General features: G+C 46.2%; 1 long non-coding RNA gene across 1 annotated transcript in view; it reads left to right on the top strand.

Annotated features, from left to right (window-relative positions):
* LOC140395351 (uncharacterized) overlaps positions 1–18080 on the top strand; it is a 133662-nt gene extending 115582 nt beyond the window's left edge. The window contains exon 3 of the long non-coding RNA XR_011936166.1: positions 17951–18080. This is a non-coding gene — a long non-coding RNA (uncharacterized lncRNA). The remainder of the gene's footprint in view (positions 1–17950) is intronic.
* Positions 18081–26084: the final 8004 nt, after the last annotated feature.

Below are 26084 nucleotides of genomic sequence, written 5' to 3'. Positions count from 1 at the left end.
GGAGGGGGGGTTGGAGGAGGGGGACGTTGGAGATGGGGAGGGGGTTTGGAGGAGGGGGTTGCAGGAGGGGGATTGGAGTAGGGGGAGGGTGAGGTTGGAGGAGGGGGAGGTTGGTTGGAGGAGGGTGAGGGGGTGGAAGAGGGGGACGGGGGTTGGAGGAGGGGGAGGGGGGTTGGGAGGAGGATGAGGTGGGGTTTGGAGGAGGGGGTGTTGGAGGGGGTGGAGGTGGGGGAGGGGGTTGGAGGAGGGAGGTGTAGGAGGGGGAGGGGTGTTGGAGGAAGGGGAGGGGTGGGGATAAACGTGCAGAAACTACAAACTGTGGACTGTGTATTTTGCTGTTGTTGCAAGTGTTCAGAATTAAACGTCTTGATTTAATACTAGATTTATTTACAAAATGTAACATTAGATGTTTTGGCCATCTCCCAAACCAACACCCAGTATCCCAGAAAGTTCTCTTTATACGTTCAATAAATAATAAACCAATAAACCCTGACCTAAAGAAGAAATTCAGGTACGACCTCCGCAAAGCAATCCGAGATGCCAGGAGAGAATATCAAACCAAGCTAGCTTCCGAAGTCAGATCGGCCTTCCTGAAAGTGAACCCTCGGAAGGCGACGGGCCCGGACGGGATCCCTGGTTGTGCACGCAGAGCCTGCGCAGACCAGCTGGCAGAGGTGTTTGCGGACATCTTTAACCTGTCCATACTCCACTCCGAGGTCCCCACCTGCTTCAAGACCGCCATCATACCGGTACCGGCTAAAGAAGAACCAGGCAACGTGCCTCAATGACTACCATCCGGTAGCCCTGACTTCAGTCACAATGAAGTGCTTCGAGAGGTTGATCATGAAGCGCATCACCTCCATACTCCCAGAACGCCTTGATCCACTGCAATTCGCATACCTTCGCAACCGGTCCACAGCAGGCTCCATTTCCCTGGTCCTACATTCACCCCGAGAGCATCTCGACAACAAGGACTCCTACATCAGACTCCTATTTATTGATGACAGCTCCGCCTTCAACACCATAATCCCAGCCAAGCTCATCTCAAAACTCCAAAACTTATGACTTGGCTCCCCACTCTGCAACTGGATCCTCGATTTTCTGACCAACAGACCACAATCAGTAAGAATAAACAACAACACCTCCTCCACAATAGTCCTCAATACCGGGGCCCCGCAAGGCTGCGTACTTAGCCCCATACTCTACTCCCTGTACACACACGACTGCGTGGCAAAATTTGGTTCCAACTCCATTTACAAGTTTGCTGACGATACGACCATAGTGGGCTGGATCTCGAATAACGACAAGTCAGAATACAGGAGGGAGATTGAGAACTTAGTGGGTGGTGCAGCAACAACAATCTCTCCCTCAATGCCACCAAAACTAAAGAGCTGGTCATTGACTTCAGAAAGCAAAGCACTGTCCACACCCCTGTCAGCATCAACGGGGCCGAGATGGAGATGGTTAGCAGGTTCAAATTCCTAGGGGCACACATCTCCAAAAATCTGTTGTCATGTGAGAGTACCTTTCAGAAATGGATGTTTATCAATGTACCTTTAAGAAATGGAGCTGATCATATTACTGCAGTAATGTCAGAGGGTGGGGGGAGCTGAGCTCACTTCTGATTTTTTGAGTTTTCAGTTTGAGAACGCAACTGGGAGTATCTGTGTGTTTTGCTGTGAGCTGCATGAAGAAACACAGAGGTGGTCTGTTGATTTCTGCAATCCAAAGACTATAAATATATTGAATGTAACCTAATGTGCTCCTATTTTTGAAGATTTGAAGTCTTTTGGATATTTAAAGGAACAGTTTGAAGGATTATTTAGTGTTGTAGTCTTTTGAGGTTATCTTTGAAGTAATGGGTGTTAAGATATTCAATGTTTGTTTTAAAAGGGTTAACTTGAGTTCATAGAATAAACATTGTTTTGTTTTAAAATCCACTTGTCCATTTCTGCTGTATCACACCTGGAGAGTACGCCGTGTACTTCCCACACCACAATCTATTAAAAGTTGTGGGTCGGTTGAACTCCATGCAACACTTTGGCGTTCTGTAAACCCGGACCCATAACAATTGGGGGCTCGTCTGGGATAAAAGTCTATCGATTGGATTGGCTTAACGAACTTAAAGACAGTGAGGGGTGAGCATATTGTGGTTGCTTTTCAGGTGTGGTATTTTAGTTTAAGTGGGGATTGTGTTGTGGACGATAGCTCTTTCAGAGGCTTAGAAGTTTTTGGGGCTGGACACGGTAACACACAATACCTTACGGACAGAGACTAAAAGCAGACTGTTAGATTTGGCAAAAGCATTGCAGTTAACATTTCCTGGCAAAATGCGAAAAGATGAGGGACTTAATTTGCCTGAGATACATTCTGACTCATTAGAAATGGCAAAGCTCCTGTTGCAGATTAAGCAATTTGAACATGAAAAATAATTAAAGCAGCTTGAGTATGCAATGAGAGGACAAAGAAAAGGAGAGAGAAGAAAGAAACAAAGAAAGAGACAAAGATAGAGAGGAAAAAGAAAAGGAGAAAGAAGAAAGAAACAAAGAAAGAGATAGAGAGGAAACAGAAAAGGAGAGAGAAGAAAGAAACAAAGAAAGAGATAGAGAGGAAAGGGAAAAAGAGAGAGTTTAAATTTCATAAAATGGCTATGAAACATGAAAATCAGTTAAAATTGGCAGACGCAAAGGGAAACATACAGTTGGATGAGATTGATGAGGATAGTCAGACAGAACGTCATCGTTGAAGATGTGGTGGGGATCTATTTAAATATGTGCAAGCATTGCCAAGGTTTGACAAGAAGGAGGTAGAAGCCTTTTTCATTTCATTTGAGAAGGGAGCTAAACAAATGAAATGGCCACAGGACATGTGGGTATTACTGATTCAAACAAAGCTGGTAGGTAGAGCTAGTGAAGTGTTTGCATCACTACCGGAAGAGGTATCTGCAACGTATGAGGAGGTGAAAAAAATCCATCTTAGGTGCATATGAACTAGTGCCTGAAGCCTACAACAAAGGTTTAGGAATTTAAGGAAATAATTTGGTCAAACATACATGGTGTTTGAAAGGCTCAAACAGAGTAATTTTGATAGGTGGATAAGGGCTCTGAAAATAGACAAAACGTATGAAGCTCTCAGAGAAATTATACTTTTGGAGGAGTTTAAAAATTCAATTCCTGATGTAGTGAGAACTAATGTGGAAGAGTACAGGGTTAAAACTGTGAGACTAGCAGCAGAAATGGCAGATGATTATGAATTAGTTCATAAATCAAGGCTTGGTTTCCGACATCAGTTTCAGCCGGCGAGGGATAGAAACTGGGGACATGAGAAATACTCAAGTGGTAAAGGTAAAGGTGATCTGATGGGAGATAATAAAGAGAGTGTACCTCAGATTAAAAAAGAAATCCAGGAGGGTGGAAGAGAAATGAAAAGTTTCAAATGTTTTCACTGTCATAAACTAGGTCATGTAAAGTCACAGTGTTGGTGGTTGAAGAAAAGCACTGGGAAGGCTGATGTGGTAAAACAGGATAAGACAGTGGGGTTTGTTAGAATGGTAAAGGAAACCCAAGGGAAGCGAAGGAGGTGAAAACGATTGTACAGCCTGTTCAAGAAGTAATTGATAAGAAGGTGCCAGATGTCTTTAAAGAATTTACTTGTGTGGGTAAAGTTTACTCTTGTGTATCAGGAGGAGCAGGTAAAGAAGTCACAATTTTATGAGATACAGGAGCTCGTCAATCTTTAATGGTAAGAGATGAGGAATTATGTAGTTTGGGAAGAATGTTGCCAGAAAAGGTGGTAATATGTGGAATTCAGGGTGAGAGGAGTAGCGTTCCATTATATAAGATAAGGTTGGAAAGTTGTAGCCATCTGGGATGGCCACTTCCCGATTACAAAATGGACACTCTGCAAAGATTGCAGGGAAAATGGACAATACAAAGAAAGCAAGCAGGTGCAAGGTTTGTCTGTTGATTGGAGCCGTAGCTCCCAGACAAGACAGATACTGCAAAGCATTTCCATACTAATGAGCCATCCCCGGGAACAAAAAGGTAACATTTAAGTAAACAATACCAAGACAGACACCCCGGCGCCAGAGGAGACCAGAACAAAGCAGGCCAACGGCCACCTAGGACACACCCAGCAATCAGGGCACCCACCCCTCTATTGGAGGAAATCGATAGGAACGATTGGGAAACGGCCCAATTAATTGGGGCCAAGTTCAAGGCCCGCCCAAAAGCGTGCAAAGCCCCTTTTGGGTATAAGAAGAATCCCCCAAGAAAGAATCGCTCTCTTGTGGCTCCGGCTCTCACCAAGGAGAGACATCAGAACAAGTAAGTCCAAGGTCAACGCACGCTACGAGACAGACGCTCCTAGCTGTTATTACGTACCTATTTGACCCCAGCAGCCTCAGAACCGAACAACGGCCATTGTTCCTCTGACTGAGTGGGCACCCGAAGCTAAGTATAGGCTTTTAGCAGTAGTGATAGTTTAGTTTGTAGAGTTGTATGCATGAGTATATTCGACTGTGTGTGTAAATAAATGAGCATTGAGTTTGAACTTACTAACTGGTGTATCAAGTCTTTGATCAGTATTCGGTTTTGAACCTTGTGGTGGTATCGAAAGATACCTGGCGACTCTAGAGCGAACTTAATTAGAATTAAGGAAGGCAACCATATTGGCCGCCATCTTCAGAGCCAAATTAAGAGAAACACAATTAGCAACATTTACTGGCGACTCTGCCGGAACTTGACCTAGAAGTGGCCTAACCACTCGGAGAGAACCCTAAATTTGAATTGGAATCCAATTAGAAACAGAAAAACCACAAGTGTAAGAACAATACTGATCAAACCTCCGAGATTTGGAAGTGTGTTAATGCATGCGTACTAACAGGGATATAAGGTAAACCTGAGAGATTTTGTTGCGTAGAACTGTCGGGAGTTTTGTAGGCCGGAAATTAATGTAAGCCGTACCCGTGTTTACATCACCACTTTATCACCCCCTGTTCCAAATTCAGTAGAGAACCCTGATAGAGAAAATGGCAATGAAGGCACTGGAACGCCTTATGAACCCCCAGGAATTTGAGGTCGCAGCGACCAGTAGAGTAGGACAGTATCCTGTATGGGAAGAGGAAATCAGAAAGTACCTCAAAGGGAAAGGATGGCCCCTTTGGAGCGAATTCTGCGCGAATGATGAAACAGGTCCCGGGAGTATAGGACATACTTGGTGGGAGAACCTGTCAGAGATCCACAAGAAGAGCTTTGGGAAAGCTCGCAAGCCGATGGCAATCGTGTCCTGCTTGGCACAATTGCGAGGCACATAGGAGGTTGTTAGGACGCTCCGTAGAGAGATAGAGGAGAGAGACAGAAATAGTGAGGGAGATGTAAGCGAGTTTGAGAAGGAGAATAAAGATTTGTGAGAACAGTTTGCAGCGATGGACAGAGCGGTGGATGATGCCAAGTGGACACACTAGTCTGGTCTCGCCCATTTGAGTAGTTTCCAGACCCAATATGATAAGGCCTACCAGGACACGCAATGTGCGGTCTTGATAAGACAAGAAACCGAGCAACTGGTAGAGAAATTGCAGAAACAATGCAATGATTTGAAAGCAGCCCTACGAGCACTCCACACTTCCACGATGGAACAAAGGCAGAGCTCAGTAGATCACTCAAAGTGCCGGGAGCAAATTGCAGAATTGCAATCTGCTTTCTGTCCAGAATGGGTTTCAAAGTATGTTTGGACCCCAATTCGACCAGGAAAACGGCCCCAATTGGCAGGAGTTAAATGTGACTGCCGACAGATATGTACATGGGACATGTACGCAAGAAAAACCCCAAAAGAGTAAAGCACCCCAACCCCCGACTGAACAGGCAGGACACACCCCAATGAACCCTGTAACCACACACCGCAGGGCCGCAGCAGAAGGAAACGCAGATTTCCTGTATACAACCCCGTTAACCGTGACCCAATTACGGGACGCGTGTGGAAAAATTACACCGTTCCTTCCCACATCAGGCCCCCACCAGTTTTTCGCTAGAGTTAAACAGCAGGCTACCATGTACGGCCTGGACGAAAAGGAGCAAGTGAAGCTCACAGTTTTAAGCCTCGACCCTTCAGTCGTGGCAGCCCTTCCCGACCCACAGAATGTAGGAGGAGGCACACTCCAAGAGATGCACACAGCGATCCTAGATGCGATCGGCTATAACAGAGGAGACCCCATAGAAGGTCTAAACAAGTGTAGGCAAAAGAAAACAGAGCACCCCACAGCATTTGCTGGACGCTTGTGGATCCATTTCACAGCAGTTTTCGGAGAGTTAGCCCGCGCCCATTTGTCCCCAGATAACATGGCCAAATGGACTTGAATCCTAGTCTCTCATGCGACAGATGCAGGACAGAGAGCTTGCACAAATTACGACCCCCTCAGACGAGGCCCACAACGAGAAATGGGTTTTGAAGAGATTGTCCCGCTCTTGTGAACTATCCGTCCAAGGCAAAAACGCATTTGCAAAACCCGAGGAAGAGCAGGCAGACATGAATCCAGTTAAAGCGCACCTGAACCCCGCATGAGTAAATGAGGGCAGGAACAGCCCACCACAGCTAAAACCCCAGGAATGTTACAACTGTGGACAATTAGGACACTTTGCACGAGAGTGCAGCACGCCCCAATAGCAGCAGAGAAACCAACAGACAGGCACCCTAAATAATAGGGCAAAGCCAATTCATAGCATTAGCGCCCGTTCAGAGAACATAGACATGAACGGCACCGACTGACGATGTTCGGGCTCCCCAACTTGGGTCTGTGACACACTTTGGAACAAGTCCGGTAGACCGGTAGTGGCAGGCAAAGTTCGAGGACACCCCGTAGAATTTCTTTGGGACACAGGAGGGTCCCGCACCACACTCAATTTCTCCACGATGTTTCAGCGAGACACATGGCCCACAACAAGACACCATCACACTCAGCGGCTTTACAGGTCATTTACAAGGACACATCGCAGCCCCTGTAGCGATACAAATAGGGAACATTACAACTAAACACCCCGTAGTTTTGCTCGATCTACCCAGACAGCTGAACACAGCCTAGGAATCGTGCTGCTAGGGGCAGCACAGTAGCATTGTGGGGGGCAGCACGGTAGCATTGTGGGGGGCAGCACGGTAGCATTGTAGATAACACAATTGCTTCACATACCCAGGGTCCCAGTTTCGATTCCAGCTTGGGTCACTGTCTGTGCGGAGTCTGCACATCCTCCCCGTGTGTGCGTGGGTTTCAAAGAACAAAGAACAAAGAACAAAGAAATGTACAGCACAGGAACAGGCCCTTCGGCCCTCCAAGCCCGTGCCGACCATACTGCTCGACTAAACTACAATCTTCTACACTTCCTGGGTCCGTATCCTTCTATTCCCATCCTATTCATATATTTGTCAAGATGCCCCTTAAATGTCCCTATCGTCCCTGCCTCCACTACCTCCTCCGGTAGTGAGTTCCAGGCACCCACTACCCTCTGCGTAAAAAACTTGCCTCGTACATCTACTCTAAACTTTGCCCCTCTCACCTTAAACCTATGCCCCCTAGTAATTGACCCCTCTACCCTGGGGAAAAGCCTCTGACTATCCACTCTGTCTATGCCCCTCATAATTTTGTATACCTCTATCAGGTCGCCCCTCAACCTCCTTCGTTCCAGTGAGAACAAACCGAGTTTATTCAATCGCTCCTCATAGCTTATGCCCTCCATACCAGGCAACATTCTGGTAAATCTCTTCTGCACCCTCTCTAAAGCCTCCACATCCTTCTGGTAGTGTGGCGACCAGAATTGAACACTATACTCCAAGTGTGGCCTAACTAAGGTTCTATACAGCTGCAACATGACTTGCCAATTCTTATACTCAATGCCCCGGCCAATGAAGGCAAGCATGCCGTATGCCTTCTTGACTACCTTCTCCACCTGTGTAGCCCCTTTCAGTGATCTGTGGACCTGTACTCCTAGATCTCTTTGACTTTCAATACTCTTGAGGGTTCTACCATTCACTGTATATTCCCTACCTGCATTAGCCCTTCCAAAATGCATTACCTCACATTTGTCCAGGTTAAACTCCATCTGCCATCTCTCCGCCCAAGTCTCCAGACAATCTAAATTCCTCCGGGTGTTCCGGTTTCCTCCCACAGTCCAAAGATGTGCAGGTTAGGTGGATTGGCCATGATAAATTGCCCTTAGTGTCCAACATTGCCCTTAGAGTTGGGTGGGGTTACTGGGTTATGGAGATAGGGTGGAGGTGTTGACCTTGGGTAGGGTGCTCTTTCCGAGAGCCGATGCAGACTCGATGGGCCGAATGGCCTCCTTCTGCTCTGTAAATGCTATGATTATGAGCTCCCACAACCTCTCTTTTGATCCAGTTAATAAATGTGGTTGGAGAATGGCAAAGGCAGCACGAGCCCCTGCCACGCTCACAGTTGGATACTATGAAAACAGGATTAGCTCAGTAGGAGACGTCTGGTTCGACCATCGAGCCATCAGTCAGGACAAACAGGTTAGGGAAGTCCTGCAGCAACACAAAGCAGCATTTGCACAGCACAAGCACGACTGTGGCAATTTGCTGGCTTGGTAAACATTACAGGTCTCGACCCCAGACCCCAAAAGCAGTATGATTTTCCCCAAGAAGCAGAGGGAGAAATCTCAAAAGTAATAGAGAGTTTGCTTGATCAAGGCGTACTCAGACCAGTAGCCTCCACAAACGCACCAATTTGGCCCGTCAGGAAACCCGATGGATCATGGCGACTGACCATTAATTACCAGGATCTGAACAAAGTAACCCCAGTAGCAGCCCCCACCGTAGCCATGAGTCCCGAGAGCATGCTCAAATAGGGACTCCAGTCAAAGTTTTTTCGGTTTTGGACATTAGCAACGGCTTTTGGTCCATTCCATTGGATAAAGCGTGCCAGTACAAATTCGCCTTTACATTCCAGGGACAATATACATGGACGTGCCTTCCACAAGGCTCCCCCTCCATTTTCCATTGACAACTGGCAAATGGACTAGCAAAATTTTCCCGCCCCGATTGTCTGGTCCAGTATGTAGATGACTTGCTATGACAGACAGACATAAAGGGAGAGCACATTTCGCTTCTCGCCGAACTCATAGCACTCCTGAAAGAAATTGGATGTAATGTCAACCACAAGAAGGCCCAGATTTTGCAGGAAAAAATGTGAAAGGCACCTGCTCGCAGTTTTTTGGGCAGTACAGTACTTCGCCTACATTGCAGGACTCAACCCCATCACCATTCTCACTGAACACACCCCAACACAGCTATTATTAGATGGTCGACTTAAAGATGGCACAGTCAGCCAAATCCGTGCAGCCCGTTGGACCCTTCTTTTACAGGGACGGGAATTTACAGTCAAAAGAACCAAGACCCACACCTTCCTAGCTGATAATTTGCAATATGCAGGAACCCCTCATGAGTGTGAGATCATCACCACAAAACACAACACAGGCCCATTTATACCTAAAACACCTCCCAGGAAAACAGATAATACACCCCAGAGACCGCAGCCCATAGACACGTGCGCACCCTTGATAAATTTATGTGGATGGCTTCTCCACAGTTTTGAACGGAAAGAGAATTACCGGTTGCGGTATTTATAGAACATAGAACATAGAACAATACAGCGCAGTACAGGCCCTTCGGCCCACGATGTTGCACCGAAACAAAAGCCATCTAACCTACACTATGCCATTATAATCCATATGTTTATCCAATAAACTTTTAAATGCCCTCAATGTTGGCGAGTTCACTACTGTAGCAGGTAGGGCATTCCACGGCCTCACTACTCTTTGCGTAAAGAACCTACCTCTGACCTCTGTCCTATATCTATTACCCCTCAGTTTAAAGTTATGTCCCCTCGTGCCAGCCATATCCATCCGCGGGAGAAGGCTCTCACTGTCCACCCTATCCAACCCCCTGATCATTTTGTATGCCTCTATTAAGTCTCCTCTTAACCTTCTTCTCTCCAACGAAAACAACCTCAAGTCCGTCAGCCTTTCCTCATAAGATTTTCCCTCCATACCAGGCAACATCCTGGTAAATCTCCTCTGCACCCGCTCCAAAGCCTCCACGTCCTTCCTATAATGCGGTGACCAGAACTGTACGCAATACTCCAAATGCGGCCGGACCAGAGTTCTGTACAGCTGCAACATGACCTCCCGACTCCGGAACTCAATCCCTCTACCAATAAAGGCCAACACTCCATAGGCCTTCTTCACAACCCTATCAACCTGGGTGGCAACTTTCAGGGATCTATGTACATGGACACCTAGATCCCTCTGCTCAGCCACACTTTCAAGAACTTTACCATTAGCCAAATATTCCGCATTCCTGTTATTCCTTCCAAAGTGAATCACCTCACACTTCTCTACATTAAACTCCATTTGCCACCTCTCAGCCCAGCTCTGCAGCTTATCTATATCCCTCTGTAACCTGCTACATCCTTCCACACTATCGACAACACCACCGACTTTAGTATCATCTGCAAATTTACTCACCCACCCTTCTGTGCCTTCCTCTAGGTCATTGATAAAAATGACAAACAGCAACGGCCCCAGAACAGATCCTTGTGGTACTCCACTTGTGACTGTACTCCATTCTGAACATTTCCCATCAACCACCACCCTCTGTCTTCTTTCAGCTAGCCAATTTCTGATCCACATCTCTAAATCACCCTTAATCCCCAGCCTCCGTATTTTTTGCAATAGCCTACCGTGGGGAACCTTATCAAACGCTTTGCTGAAATCCATATACACCACATCAACTGCTCTACCCTCGTCTACCTGTTCAGTCACCTTCTCAAAGAACTCAATAAGGTTTGTGAGGCATGACCTACCCTTCACAAAGCCATGCTGACTATCCCTGATCATATCATTCCTATCTAGATGATTATAAATCTTGTCCCTTATAATCCCCTCCAAGACTTTACCCACTACAGACGTGAGGCTCACCGGTCTATAGTTGCCGGGGTTGTCTCTGCTCCCCTTTTTGAACAAAGGGACCACATTTGCTGTCCTCCAGTCCTCTGGCACTATTCCTGTAGCCAATGATGACATAAAAATCAAAGCCAAAGGTCCAGCAATCTCTTCCCTGGCCTCCCATAGAATCCTAGGATAAATCCCATCAGGTCCCGGGGACTTATCTATTTTCAGCCTGTCCAGAATTGCCAACACCTCTTCCCTACGTACCTCAATGCCATCTATTCTATTAGCCTGGGGCTCAGCATTCTCCTCCACAACATTATCTTTTTCCTGAGTGAATACTGACGAAAAATATTCATTTAGTATCTCGCCTATCTCTTCAGACTCCACACACAATTTCCCATCCCTGTCCTTGACTGGTCCTACTCTTTCCCTAGTCATTCGCTTATTCCGGACATACCTATAGAAAGCTTTTGGGTTTTCCTTGATCCTTCCTGCCAAATACTTCTCATGTCCCCTCCTTGCTCGTCTTAGCTCTCTCTTTAGATCCTTCCTCGCTACCTTGTAACTATCCATCGCCCCAACCGAAACTTCACACTTCATCTTCACATAGGCCTCCTTCTTCCTCTTAACAAGAGATTCCACTTCCCTGGTAAACCACGGTTCCCTCGCTCGACGCCTTCCTCCCTGTCTGACCGGTACATACCTATCAAGAACACGCAGTAGCTGATCCTTGAACAAGCCCCACTTATCCAGTGTGCCCAACACTTGCAGCCTACTTCTCCACCTTATCCCCCCCAAGTCACGTCTAATGGCATCATAATTGCCCTTCCCCCAGCTATAACTCTTGCCCTGCGGTGTATACTTATCCCTTTCCATCATTAACGTAAACGTCACCGAATTGTGGTCACTGTCCCCAAAGTGCTCTCCTACCTCCAAATCCAACACCTGGCCTGGTTCATTACCCAAAACCAAATCCAACGTGGCCTCGCCTCTTGTTGGCCTGTCAACATATTGTTTCAGGAAACCCTCCTGCACACACTGTACAAAAAACGACCCATCTATTGTACTCGAACTATATCTTTTCCAGTCAATATTTGGAAAGTTAAAGTCTCCCATAATAACTACCCTGTTACTTTCGCTCATATCCAGAATCATCTTCGCCATCCTTTCCTCTACATCCCTAGAACTATTAGGAGGCCTATAAAAAACTCCCAACAGGGTGACCTCTCCTTTCCTGTTTCTAACTTCAGCCAATACTACCTCGGAAGAAGAGTCCCCATCTAGCATCCTCTCCGCCACCGTAATACTGCTCTTGACTAGCAGCGCCACACCTCCCCCTCTTTTGCCTCCTTCTCTGAGCTTACTAAAACACCTAAACCCCGGAACCTGCAACATCCATTCCTGTCCCTGCTCTATCCATGTCTCCGAAATGGCCACAACATCGAAGTCCCAGGTACCAACCCACGCTGCCAGTTCCCCTACCTTGTTTCGTATACTCCTGGCATTGAAGTAGACACACTTCAAACCACCTACCTGAACGCTGGCCCCCTCCTGCGACGTCAAATCTGTGCTCCTGACCTCTATACTCTCATTCTCCCTTGCCCTAAAACTACAATCCAGGTTCCCATGCCCCTGCTGCATTAGTTTAAACCCCCCCAAAGAGCACTAACAAATCTCCCCCCCAGGATATTTGTGCCCCTCAGGTTCAGATGTAGACCATCCTGTCTGTAGAGGTCCCACCTTCCCCAGAAAGAGCCCCAGTTATCCAAAAATCTGAAACCCTCCCGCCTGCACCATCCCTGTAGCCACGTGTTTAAATGCTCTCTCTCCCTATTCCTCATCTCACTATCACGTGGCACGGGCAACAACCCAGAGATAACAACTCTGTTTGTTCTAGTTCTGAGCTTCCATCCTAGCTCCCTGAAAGCCTGCCTGACATCCTTGTCCCCTTTCCTACCTATGTCGTTGGTGCCAATGTGGACCACGACTTGGGGCTGCTCCCCCTCCCCCCTAAGGACCGGAAAACACGATCCGAGACATCACGTACCCTTGCACCTGGGAGGCAACATACCAAACGTGAGTCTCTCACGCTCCCACAAAATCTCCTATCTGTGCCCCTGACTATAGAGTCCCCAATTACTAATGCTCTGCTCCTCTCCCCCCTTCCCTTCTGAGCAACAGGGACAGACTCCGTGCCAGAGGCCCGTACCCCATGGCTTACCCCTGGTAAGTCGTCCCCCCCACAAGTATCCAAAGCGGTATACTTGTTTCTCAGGGGAACGACCGCAGGGGATCCCTGCACTGACTGTTTTTTCCCAGTCCCTCTTACAGTTACCCACCTATCTCCAATCTTTGGTGTAACTAATTCCCTGAAGCTGCTATCTATGACCCCTTCTGCCTCCCGAATGATCCGAAGTTCTTCCAACTCCAGCTCCAGTTCCCTAACTCGGTCTTGGAGGAGCTGGAGATGGCAGCACTTCCTGCAGGTAAAATCAGCAGGGACACTAACTGCATCCCTCACCTCAAACATCCTGCAGGAGGAACATTGTACTCCCTTCCCTGTCATTCCTCTAACTTTCTACCTAAAAAACTAATTTAAAGAAAAGAGAAAAAGTCTCAGCTCCTGCTGAAACTGACTCACCACTCACCAGCTGCTCTCACGCCGCCGAAATCGACTGGCCTGCCCCTGCAAAGAGAAGTGCTTTTAAAGGTTGACTTACCTCCCAGCACCCTCCTTCCGCAATGCTCCCGCTGAAACTGACTAACCAGCTGCTCTCACGCCGCCGAAATCGACTGGCCTGCCCCTGCAAAGAGAAGTGCTTTTAAAGGTGGACTTACCTCCCAGCACCCTCCTTCCGCAATGCTCCCGCTGAAACTGACTAACCAGCTGCTCTCACGCCGCCGAAATCGACTGGCCTGCCCCTGCAAAGAGAAGTGCTTTTAAAGGTGGACTTACCTCCCAGCACCCTCCTTCCGCAATGCTCCCGCTGAAATTGACTAACCAGCTCCACTCCCGCCGCCGAAATCGACTGGCCTGCCCCTGCAAAGAGAAGTGCTTTTAAAGGTGGACTTACCTCCCAGCACCCTCCTTCCGCAATGCTCCCGCTGAAATTGACTAACCAGCTCCACTCCCGCCGCCGAAATCGACTGGCCTGCCCCTGCAAAGAGAAGTGCTTTTAAAGGTTGACTTACCTCCCAGCACCCTCCTTCCGCAATGCTCCCGCTGAAACTGACTAACCAGCTGCTCTCACGCCGCCGAAATCGACTGGCCTGCCCCTGCAAAGAGAAGTGCTTTTAAAGGTTGACTTACCTCCCAGCACCCTCCTTCCGCAATGCTCCCGCTGAAACTGACTAACCAGCTGCTCTCACGCCGCCGAAATCGACTGGCCTGCCCCTGCAAAGAGAAGTGCTTTTAAAGGTGGACTTACCTCCCAGCACCCTCCTTCCGCAATGCTCCCGCTGAAACTGACTAACCAGCTGCTCTCACGCCGCCGAAATCGACTGGCCTGCCCCTGCAAAGAGAAGTGCTTTTAAAGGTTGACTTACCTCCCAGCACCCTCCTTCCGCAATGCTCCCGCTGAAACTGACTAACCAGCTGCTCTCACGCCGCCGAAATCGACTGGCCTGCCCCTGCAAAGAGAAGTGCTTTTAAAGGTGGACTTACCTCCCAGCACCCTCCTTCCGCAATGCTCCCGCTGAAACTGACTAACCAGCTGCTCTCACGCCGCCGAAATCGACTGGCCTGCCCCTGCAAAGAGAAGTGCTTTTAAAGGTGGACTTACCTCCCAGCACCCTCCTTCCGCAATGCTCCCGCTGAAACTGACTAACCAGCTGCTCTCACGCCGCCGAAATCGACTGGCCTGCCCCTGCAAAGAGAAGTGCTTTTAAAGGTTGACTTACCTCCCAGCACCCTCCTTCCGCAATGCTCCCGCTGAAACTGACTAACCAGCTGCTCTCACGCCGCCGAAATCGACTGGCCTGCCCCTGCAAAGAGAAGTGCTTTTAAAGGTGGACTTACCTCCCAGCACCCTCCTTCCGCAATGCTCCCGCTGAAACTGACTAACCAGCTGCTCTCACGCCGCCGAAATCGAAATTTATGTAGAGGACGCGCCCTAGAAGAGATTTCACTCAAGTTGCCAGGACATCTAGGCTCACAGGCAGCAGAACTGGCAGCAATCGCTTACATTGTAGACCACCCTGACTCGTTTCCGACCCCAGCAGATATCTATTCTGACAGCTTATATGTCTGTAATAGTTTGACAGAATTCCTACCCCTGTGGGAAACTAGAGGATTCGTTTCCACAGACGGAAAGCCCCTACCCTCAGCCCCATTACTCCGACATATCCTAAAGACAGCCAAAAATAGAAAATATGGCATAATTAAGGTTCATAGTCATCACCGTTCTTCCCCCCTGGTGACGTTAAAGCAGACGCCCTAGCGAAGTCAGGTTCCAGGCATGGTTACTTTTGGAACCCCCCCGAGAGCACCCCAGTACACGCGGTTCAGGTCTCACAGACCAACATTCAGGATCTAGCAAAGGCACAGAAGGAAGATGAAAAATTCAGGGAAGTTTTAAAAGGAACCTTCCCAGCCCCGTATGACAAGTTTAAAAACGCAATCACCACACACGACGAGTGTGATTTTAAAAGAAGGCATTTATGTAGTTTCCAGCCAGGACAGGAACCAGACTATTTGTCAGTTCCATGACAATCATGGACACCAAGGCATGGACACCAAGCCCACCTCAGACCGCTCTGCTGGTGGCCTGATTTAAAAGCCGATGTTACTCATTACATTGTGCCCAGAACAATCCGGACAGATATGCAAGAAAGGCTCAGCTTAGTCACACCCGCCCCGTTAATGGCCCCTGGACGAATTTGCAGATAGATTAAATAGGACCCCTACCCCCCTGCAGAAATAGTTATAAGAATGTGTTGGTGGTCATCGACACCTTCACAAAATGAGTGGAAGCTTTTCCATCGAGAACGAATACGGCCAAGACAACAGCTAAAATACTAACACAGCACATCTTTACAAGATGGGGCCTCCCACGCAGTATAGGATCCAATCAAGGCTCCATTTTACAGGACGAGTAATGAAAAACGTCCTCACAATTTTCGGAATCAGGCAAAAATTTCACATAGCATACCACCACCAGTCAAGCGGCATTGTAGAGAGGATGAACAGACAAAAGCCACCCTCAGGAAAATGGTACAAAAGAACAACAGCACCTGGGATTCAGTTCTCCCATTTGCTTTAATGTTCCTAAGAAACACGGTATCCACGTCCACAGGATACACCCCCCCACACCCTCATCACCGGACGCCCCATGAAAGGGACAGAGTATTTATTAGGACTGGATTTGGTCAACCCCGCAGTCACCACCCTCACGCATGAAAATGCTGTACAACAGTTCATAGAGAATATAAAGGCAGCCCAACTCGCAGCAGCTGTGAGACTTGGGACCAGGAGGAAACAAAGCAAGACTTGTTTCGATAAGGTACACGCCACCGAGTTTGTAGTAGGGCAGCAAGTGATGCTTTCCCTATACAACCCCAGTTCATTCCTTTCCCCCAAAATTTCCAGACCGTACTCCATTTTGGATAATGTAAGCCCCTCGGTATACAAAATCACATATCCCAATGGCAAGTCTGCGTGGTTTCACATAAACCATCTTACGGCTTATGGCTCGCAGAACAACCATTCACACCACATCTTGCTCGCAGCAGCAGACGAGCACGCCCCGCCCACAGATGATGTATTCCTACCCTCCCGCAGCCAGTCCAGCCCGTCCTCAGACACAATTTCAACTCCACCCCCTGAGGCACGACTCCGCCTCTCCCTTCCTTCAACCAGCAGCGACAGTGATAGCGACAGCAATGACGACAGCCACAGCACACCACGTTATGATTATACTCCTACACCAGGCCCCACTCCCAGCGAATCCGAGCATGATTCCAGTGACCCCTTCGAGATCACATACATCAAAGCCCCTGACCCAGACCCACCGCCCGACGATTACGGATTACAACCTAGCAGCTCCAACCTCGACACACAATTCTGGCACCGAGACAATTCGTTCAGGCTCATCCGGAATGATGAGATGGACCCCAACTCACCCCAAGCAGCTTTAGCCAAACTACTCCAGTCAAGGGTATGGCAGCCGGGAGAAGATGATGACTTAGAGTCTGACTCCCACCAAACAAATCCCTTTGCGACCCTGTTTGCTACTGAGCAATGAGGTGTCCAGATGATGGAAAAAAGGGAACTGATGGAGAGATACGGTGTCCTTTCTGATGGAACCTGCACCATGTTTGTTGTTATGTTTGTTCGTTTAATGTACATGTTTGTTGGGTGTAAATTTGAAAGTTTTTCATGGCCCCACGCCACCACCCCTTTGACGCCCAATGACTGTTAGAGGAACTAGTTTGTCGACAGACAACTATTCAGAGGAACTAGTTTGCCAACAGAACACCACTCATAGCTATTCTCCTGATTCGATCACGAGAGGCAGCCCCCACGACGACCGCATTCTTACCCGTTCTTGCCGGTCGCTCAGGCAGTGGAGAAATGGCACTGGCCCCGTCCTGCCTGAGGACCCCCCTCTGGTCAGCTACGCTCAGGTAGAGCACAAACGGCACTGGTGACCGTCCTACCCGGGGATTCCACGCATTTCCTACCCGCTGCGGCCCATACGCACCCCATTTTGGCACTTTCAGTTCGAAATTCTTTTGTTTGTTTTTGACAACCCTTAGGTTGCTTCCGTATGCTATTTACATCCTCAAACACTAGGATGGTAGATCGCACAGGCTGCGAGACAGCACGTATTATGCCAGTATTTTCTCGGATGTCTTGTCCCAAATATTTGGTTTAAAAAAAAGAGGGAGTCACAGATGGTGCCCAATTATAATGGGTAATTGGCAACAAAGGACAGACAGACAGACATAAGAGATCTTAAGCAAGATAATAACAGATATTATGCTTGTGTCCATAGAACTCCGGAACCTCAGAGGAAGAAAAGAAGACAGAAAGGCGGCAAGATGAAGACAACCTTCATGTTCACCTGGATCTTAGCGGGATCCCTTCAGTTGCGCACGGACGCTATCCCCCTGACCCCTACCACACAGGCCGTGAATGATTCCCACCCCTGCCATACACAGAACCCGAGATAGTTAGTCCTAAGACAGCTAACGATACCCCAACCTGGTGTGATAAGTTTATCACCTGGTATTCACTATCCTACATAGTAGAAGCCCTCTTAGCACTGGGGATACTTTGCAGTGTCGTGCAGACACTTAGAATCAGAAAATGGCGAAGGAGAGCCTACCGCTCTCGAACCCCGGTATACACGTTTAGGTCCCCTAATTTTGGACTTCACCAAACCCCCGAACCCCTTGACATGAATTAAAGTGCATCCGCTCCTCTTTATGTGTTTTATTCAATAAAGAAATGTAAATCTCTGTGCCTGACAGCCAGGCCAGAGAACCTGTGTTGCTGCTATTTGTACATTTAAAGTGTTGTAGATTATTTTTGATTGTTTGAGTGAGGATAGTTTATTGAGGATAGTTAGAGGTTCCAGTCTTTTTTTAATTTTGTAATGCATGCCTGAATGTCATAGCGCCCCGTAGAGTTTTATACTGATCTATGTAAGTAAAATGATTTTAGGTAAAGAATTGCGTTTCATAGGATTGAGCAGTGTAGAGCCCATGAACTGTTTACGGGTGTCCCGCTTGGTCAGAGAACGAAGACAACGCAGTAATGTGATCCTTCACGCTTCGTGTTGAGGATCACAAGGAGGGTGTGTAGCCATCTGGGATGGCCACTTCACGATTAAAATGGACACTGCAAAGATTGCAGGGAAAATGGACAATACTAAGAAAGCAAGCAGGTGCAAGGTTTGTCTGTTGATTGGAGCCGTAGCTCCCCGACAAGATCGATACTGCAAAGCATTTCCATACTAATGAGCCATCCTCGGGAACAAAAATGTAACATTTAAGTAAATAATACCAAGGCAGACACCCCAGCACCAGAGGAGACCAGAACAAAACAGGCCAACGGCCACCTTGGACATGCCCAGCAATCAGGGCACCTCTATTGGAGGAAACCGATAGGAACGATTGGGAAACGGCCCAATTAATTGGGGCCAAATTCAAGGCCCGCCCAAAAGTGCGTAACACCCCTTTTGGGTATAAGAAGAATCCCCCAAGAGAGAATCGCTCTCTTGTGGCTCCGGCTCTCACCAAGGAGAGACCTGCCCAACAGCAACATCAGAACAAGTAAGTCCAAGGTCAACGCACGCTACGAGACAGACGCTCCTAGCTGTTATTCCGTACCAATTCGACCCCAGCAGTCTCAGAACCGAACAACGGCCATTGTTCCTCCGACTGAGTGGGCGCCCGAAACTAAGTATAGGCTTTTAGCAGTAGTGATAGTTTAGTTTGTAGTTTTATGCATGAGTATATTCGACTGTGTGTGTAAATAAATGAGCATTGAGTTTGAACTTACTAACTGGTGTATCGAGTCTTTGATCAGGATTCGGTTTTGAACCTTGTGGCGGTATTGAAAGATACCTGGCGACGCTAGAGCAAACGTAATTAGAATTAAGGAAGGTGACCATATTGGCCGCCATCTTCAGAGCCAAATTAAGAGAAACACAATTAGCAACAAAGTCCAGTGAAGAGTGGTGAAGTGGTAGTAGGAGTAATAGAGAAACTATTTTGTCCAAGAATACAGTTTATCTTGGGTAATGATATAGCTGCATCGCAGGTGGGAGTGATGCCTACTGTGGTTCATAAGCCAGTGGAAAATCAGACAACTGAAGTGTTGAAGGACGAATATCCTGGGATTTTTCCGGATTGTATAGTAACAAGGTCGCAAAGTCACAGGTTAAGACAAGAGGAGAAATCAAAGAGTGACGATGAAGTGGAAGTGCAATTATCAGAAACGATTTTTGATCAAATAGTTGAAAAAGAACAAGAACAGGTGGAGGATGAGGCGGATATTTTTAGTTCACGAAAATTGGCAGAGTTACAACAGAAAGATGTAGAAATAAAACGGATATATCAGAAAGCATATACGGAAGAGGAATCTGAGAGTATACCAGGGTGTTATTACCGTAAAAGTGATGTCTTGATGAGAAAATGGAGACCTGTACATATGCAGGCGGATGAAAAGTGGGCAGAAGTTCAACAAGTAGTATTGGCGGTAGGGTATAGAAAGGAGGTGTTGCGAGTGGCACATGAGGTACCAGTGGGAGGTCATTTGGGGATAAAGAAAACTCAAGCTAAAAGCCAGAAACATTTTTGGCCTGGACTACATAAAGATGTAGTTAAATTTTGTCAATCATGTCACACATGTCAAGTGATAGGGAAACCTCAAGCAGTGATAAAACCAGCGCCCTTAATACCCATTCCAGCATTTGAGGAACCTTTTACATGGGTCCTAATTGATTGCGTAGGACCGCTTCCGAAAACAAAAAGTGGGAAATCAATATCTTTTGACTATAATGGATGTGTCTACTATGTTTCCAGAGGCCATTCCAGTATGTAAGATTACAGCTAAAAAGATTGTGGAGGAGTTACTTAAATTCTTTACTAGATATGGACTACCCACAGAAATTCAATTGGATTAAGGGTTAAATTTTACCTCAAAGTTATTCAAAGAAGTTATGGATAGCTTAGGAATAAAACAATTTAAATCAACTGCGTACCATCCAGAAACGCAGGGAGCGTTAGAAAGGTGGCATCAGACATTAAAGACAATGTTGAGGGCTTATTGTCAAGATTATCCAGAGGATTGGGATAAAGGAATTCCATTCGTATTGTTTGCAATTAGGGATGCACCTAATGAGTCAACCAAATTTAGTCCTTTTGAACTAATTTTTGGTCATGAGGTAAGAGGACCTCTTAAATTGATTAAAGAAAAATTGTTTGGTGAGAAATCGGAAATTACACTATTGGATTACGGGTCAAATTTTAGGGAATGATTAAATAGAGCAGGTGAATTGGCTAGACAACATTTGAAAGTTGCACAAAATGTGATGAAACGGGTTGCGGACAAGAAATCCAAAGTTCGTAGTTTTGCCAGTGGAGATAAAGTTTTAGTGTTGTTACCAGTGGTAGGGGAGCCTTTAAAAGCTAGGTTTTGTGGACCGTATCAGATTGAAAGGAAATTAAGTGAGGTGAATTATGTGGTCAAAACACCAGATAGAAGGAAGAGTCACCGAGTGTGTCATGTGAATATGCTTAAAAGGTACTTTGAAAGGGAAGGAGAGAAAAAGGAGGTTTTGATGATTCTAACTCAAAGTGACAAACCAAATCCAGATGACTGTGAATTTGACATACCTCAAATTAAATTGGAAAATGAGGATGTTCTTAAAATTGGGATGAATTGTTAAGTTACCTTCCAGAGGAAAAACAAACTGACTTGAAAGAGTTATTGATATCACGTGGGCAAGTTTGTAGAGATAAATTGAGAAGTACTAAAATGGCTATACATGATGTAGATGTGGGAAATGCTGGTCCTATCAAACAATATCCATATAGACTTAATCCTTTAAAATTGGCACAGGTTAACAAAGAGATTGAGAGTATGCTTAAAAATGGCATAATTGAAGTGGGTTTTAGCCAATGGAGCTCGCCCATAGTGATGGTACCTAAACTAGACAGTACCCAACGGTTGTGTGTGGACTATAGAAAGGTGAATGCAGTTACAAGAATGGACTCTTATCCTATCCCACGTTTGGAGGATTGCATTGAGAAAGTGGGCCAGTCCGCTTTTATTTCCAAATTGGATTTACTTAAAGGTTACTGGCAGGTACCTTTATCCGAAAGGGCGAAGGAGATTTCAGCTTTTTCAGCTCCAGATGGTATATACCAATTCAAAGTTATGCCATTTGGCATGAAAAACGCCCCAGCCACATTTCAACGGTTAACTAACAAAGTTGTTTCAGGATTACCCAATTGTGCGGTATACATCGACGATCTGTTAGTTTTCAGCCAGACATGGAAAGAACATTTAAAACATCTTATGGAGTTATTTAATCGACTTCTGGAGGCGGGTTTAGTGATAAACCTAGCCAAAAGTGAATTTGGAAAAGCCCAAGTCACTTTCCTTGGCCATACAATTGGACAGGGTCGATTGGTCCCACGTGATGTGAAACAAAAGTTATTGGGGAGTTTCCGATACCCTCAAGACGAAGGGAAATAATGCGATTTCTTGGCATGAATGGAATTGGTTGAACCTTTGTGCAAAAGATTTGTAGTGTGTTTGATCCACTGATGGACTTGCTGATGAAACGTCAAAAACTTCAATGGACAGCGGACTTTCAACAGGCATCTGAAAGCTGTGGTAACTGTTGCTCCTGTATTGGAGAATTGCAAGGGACTCTGTGATCTGATTGAACTGAAGTATCTAACTTTAAAGAGAAATGCCGAGGCGCAGAGGAATGGATGGATCGTGCAGAGACTTTCTTGTTCAAAGAAACTGTCAATCGAGAAGGATTTCGGTTGGAGGAAGAAGAACAAAAAAAAAAATGGACTCTATTATTATACCTGTTTGCATGTGTTGTTTTTTTTGAACCGGTAAAGTGTTTTTACTGTTTGCATTTCTTAATTGATGGTGCAAAGGTGAAAAATGAAACCATCGTGAAGTTGATGGTTTATTTTGTTTTCTTGGGGGGAGGTGTCATGTGAGAGTACCTTTAAGAAATGAATGTTTAAGCAATGTACCTTTAAGAAATGGGGCTGATCATATTACTGAAGTGATGTCAGCGGGTGGGGGGAGCTGAGCTCACTTCTGCTTTTTTGAGTTTTCAGTTTGAGAATGCAGCAGGGAGTATCTGTGTGTTTTGCTGTGAGCTGCATGAAGAAACACAGAATTGGTCTGTTGATTTCTGCAATCGAAAGACTATAAATATATTGAATGTAATCTAGTGTGCTCCTATTTTTGAAGGTTTGAAGTCTTTTGGATGTTTAAAGGAACAGTTTGAAGGATTATTTAGTGTTGTAGTCTATTGGGGTTATCTTTGAAGTAATTGGTGTTAAGATATTCAATGTTTGTTTTAAAAGGGTTAACTTGAGTTCATAGAATAAACATTGTTTTGTTTTAAAATCCACTTGTCCATTTCTGCTGTATCACACCTGGAGCGTACGCCGTGTGCTTCCCACACCACTATCTATTAAAAGTTGTAGGTCGGTTGAACTCCATGAAACGCTTTGGGGTTCTGTAAACCCGGACCCATAACACTGTCCTGGTCCACCCACGTCGATGCTACCACCAAGAAAGCACAACAGCACCTATACTTCCTCAGGACTCTAAGGGAATTTGGCATGTCTAGATTAACCCTTACCAACTTTTACAGATGCATCATAGAAAGCATCCTATCTGGCTGCATCACAGCCTAGTATGGCAACTGCTCGGCCCAGGACCGCAAGAAACTTCAGAGAGTCATGAACACTGCCCAGTCCATCACACGAACCTGCCTCCCATTCATTGACTCCTTCACACCTCCAGCTGCCTGGGGAAAGCGGGCAGCATAATCAAAGACCCCTCCCACCCGGCTTACTCACTCTTCCAACTTCTTCCATCGGGCAGGAGATACAGAAGTCTGAGAACATGCATGAACAGACTCAAAAACAGCTTCTTCTCCACTGTTACCAGACTCCTAAATGACCCTCTTATGGACCGACCTCATTAACACTACACTCTGTATGCTTCATCCGGTGCCGGTGCTTATGACGTTACATTGTATACCTTGCGTTGCCCTATTATGTATTTTCTTTTCTTCCCATGTACTTAATGATCTGCTCGCAGAAAAATACTTTTCACTGTACCTTGGTACACGTGACAAATCCAATCCAATAAAATAAGCTTATTGGCAATTAACAGGGCAGACAGTCCCTTAAAGGGGCAAAATCTCTCTTTATATTCTTGTTAAATAAAAATCAATAAATTGTGTAATTTCAAGAAGGAATCAGATAATGCTCTTGGGGCTAAAGGGATATGGGGAAAACATGATGATCAACCATGATCATAATGAATGATGGAGCTGGCTCAAAGGACCGAGTGGCCTCCTCTTGGTTCTATTTTTTATGCATGTTTCTATGTAAATTAAACAAAAAGATTAATAAATGAGAAGGAGACATTGCTGCCTCACGGCACTGAGGTCTCAGGTTCGATCCCAGCTCTCGGTCACTGTCCGTGTGGAGTTTGCACATTCTCCCCGTGTTTGCGTGGTTTTCGCCCCCACAACTCAAAGATGTGCAGGGTAGGTGGATTGGCCACACTAAATTGCCCCTTAATTGGAAAAAATGAATCGGGTACACTAAATTTACTTAAAATGTTTTTAAAGAAATAAATGAGAAGGGATGACAGCTCTTGATGAGACATTGTAAGTAAAACAAAACCTCAAAGAAAACTTAACAAAATCCAAAATATAATTCCCAGTGGTGATATCATGCCTCAGCCCCCATGGTTCCCACCGGTTGTTGAAGGCCTGAAGTGCGCCTGTGGACTCTACGTGTTACCTCTCCAAGGTCGCTTGGGTGAGAACATAGCTGTGATAGAGGAGCAAACAGTCGGATCATATGATCCCTCGATTGGCCACAGTCCAGACCTGTTAATGACCAAATAGGCCAGTCCCAGGAGCAGGTCTACACGGAGGTTCTCCTCAACAATCCCTCCGGTGACTGGAGATTGGGAGTGCAGGGCTGAAGTTCGAATCTTGCTTATGTGTCCAATCAATCAATAGATATTTAATGACATATTGAATAACATGTTGTTAAATATCTGGACTGTAGTGTCCAATTTTGTTCTCATGACCTTAGTCAAGATACATTTCACCAAAAGAGAACCTACTCCAGCACTCATTTCTTTCTCAAACGATCAAGCAAATGATCACTGGATTGATTCCTGGATGAAAAGGTCGTTGTATGGCGAAAGGTTGAGTAGAATGGACTTCTACTCTCTGGGATTTAGAACAATGAGATGTACTCTCATTAAAACATATTCTGAGTGGTTGTTTCACGAGACTGGAGAGTCAAGAACTACGATTCGCTGCTTTAGGACATGGTTTACCCTTACAACAGTCGATAGGAAAGGTGATCTGGTGGGCGTCTATTCTGCACTGGTTGCCTACGCAGTTCAGGGATTTGGTTGCTCTTAACCTTAGATGTATTCTTAGGTTTGTCTGTGGATGACTCTATCTTGGAAGGCATTGCAGTCTCTTTTGCAGAAGGAAGATTAGTAGGGATTATTTGGCAATCTCTGCTTCAGTGGATTGACCAGAAGTCAGTCACCTGATCTGGTTGTATGGAAGGTGTTTCCATTTGAGGTAGTTCTGTCGAACATGGCACTCGCACATCGATACATGTAGATATCAACTGGTCTGCGTGTCGTCTCCACACTAATCATCTCCCGTCTGTACGGTATAAGAGATTGGACTAATTTGAGCCAATACAGTTGCAGGAACCCACTTCTCGCTAGTGGTATAGCTGTGCACCAACACTTGCTCTCCTTGTTTAAACAAGTCTTCTCGAATTACTTCCCTCCTCACGATTTGCGACTGCTGATTGCGTTCTACTATCTCAGACAACTCCTGAGGTCAGAATAAATCAAAGGCAATTCTCAGTCCCTCTTCATTAGTAATAAAGCTGGGGAACTCTGTGAAGGCGCATTTGTCACATCGCCAAGAAACTGTTGAAGAGGTGATGTAATGAACCTTGGTCCTTAGAAACTTTCAATGCATGCTTCAAAGATTGAATTGTAGATGGGTGGCAAGTACTAATTTTAAATGTTGAATACCATTCATTCTTAAGTGATCCTCGAACACCTGGGCCGTAAACTGTGGACCGTTGTCACTCACGATTTGGTCTGGTTTCCCAAATCTGGCTAAAATCTCAAGTTTTTTAGTGGGTTGTTCCGCGGTTGTTGGTTTCAACAGGACCACCTCAGGCCACTTTGAGTGTCTGTCTACTACTACTACCATGTACGTGTCCTTCACATGGACCAGCAAAGTTCTTGGATGCAATAGTGACAATAGTGGTGTGTTCCTTACGTGAACATATGACTGGCACAGCCCTGCTGTTTCCTCTATTGGGGCATCAATTCCTGGCCACCAAAAGTAGCTC

Source organism: Scyliorhinus torazame, chromosome 2, assembly GCF_047496885.1.
Source record: "Scyliorhinus torazame isolate Kashiwa2021f chromosome 2, sScyTor2.1, whole genome shotgun sequence".
NCBI lineage: Eukaryota > Metazoa > Chordata > Chondrichthyes > Carcharhiniformes > Scyliorhinidae > Scyliorhinus > Scyliorhinus torazame.
The sequence above is the reverse complement of the archived record's forward strand: the minus strand, read 5'-3'. Positions and strand labels throughout refer to the sequence as shown.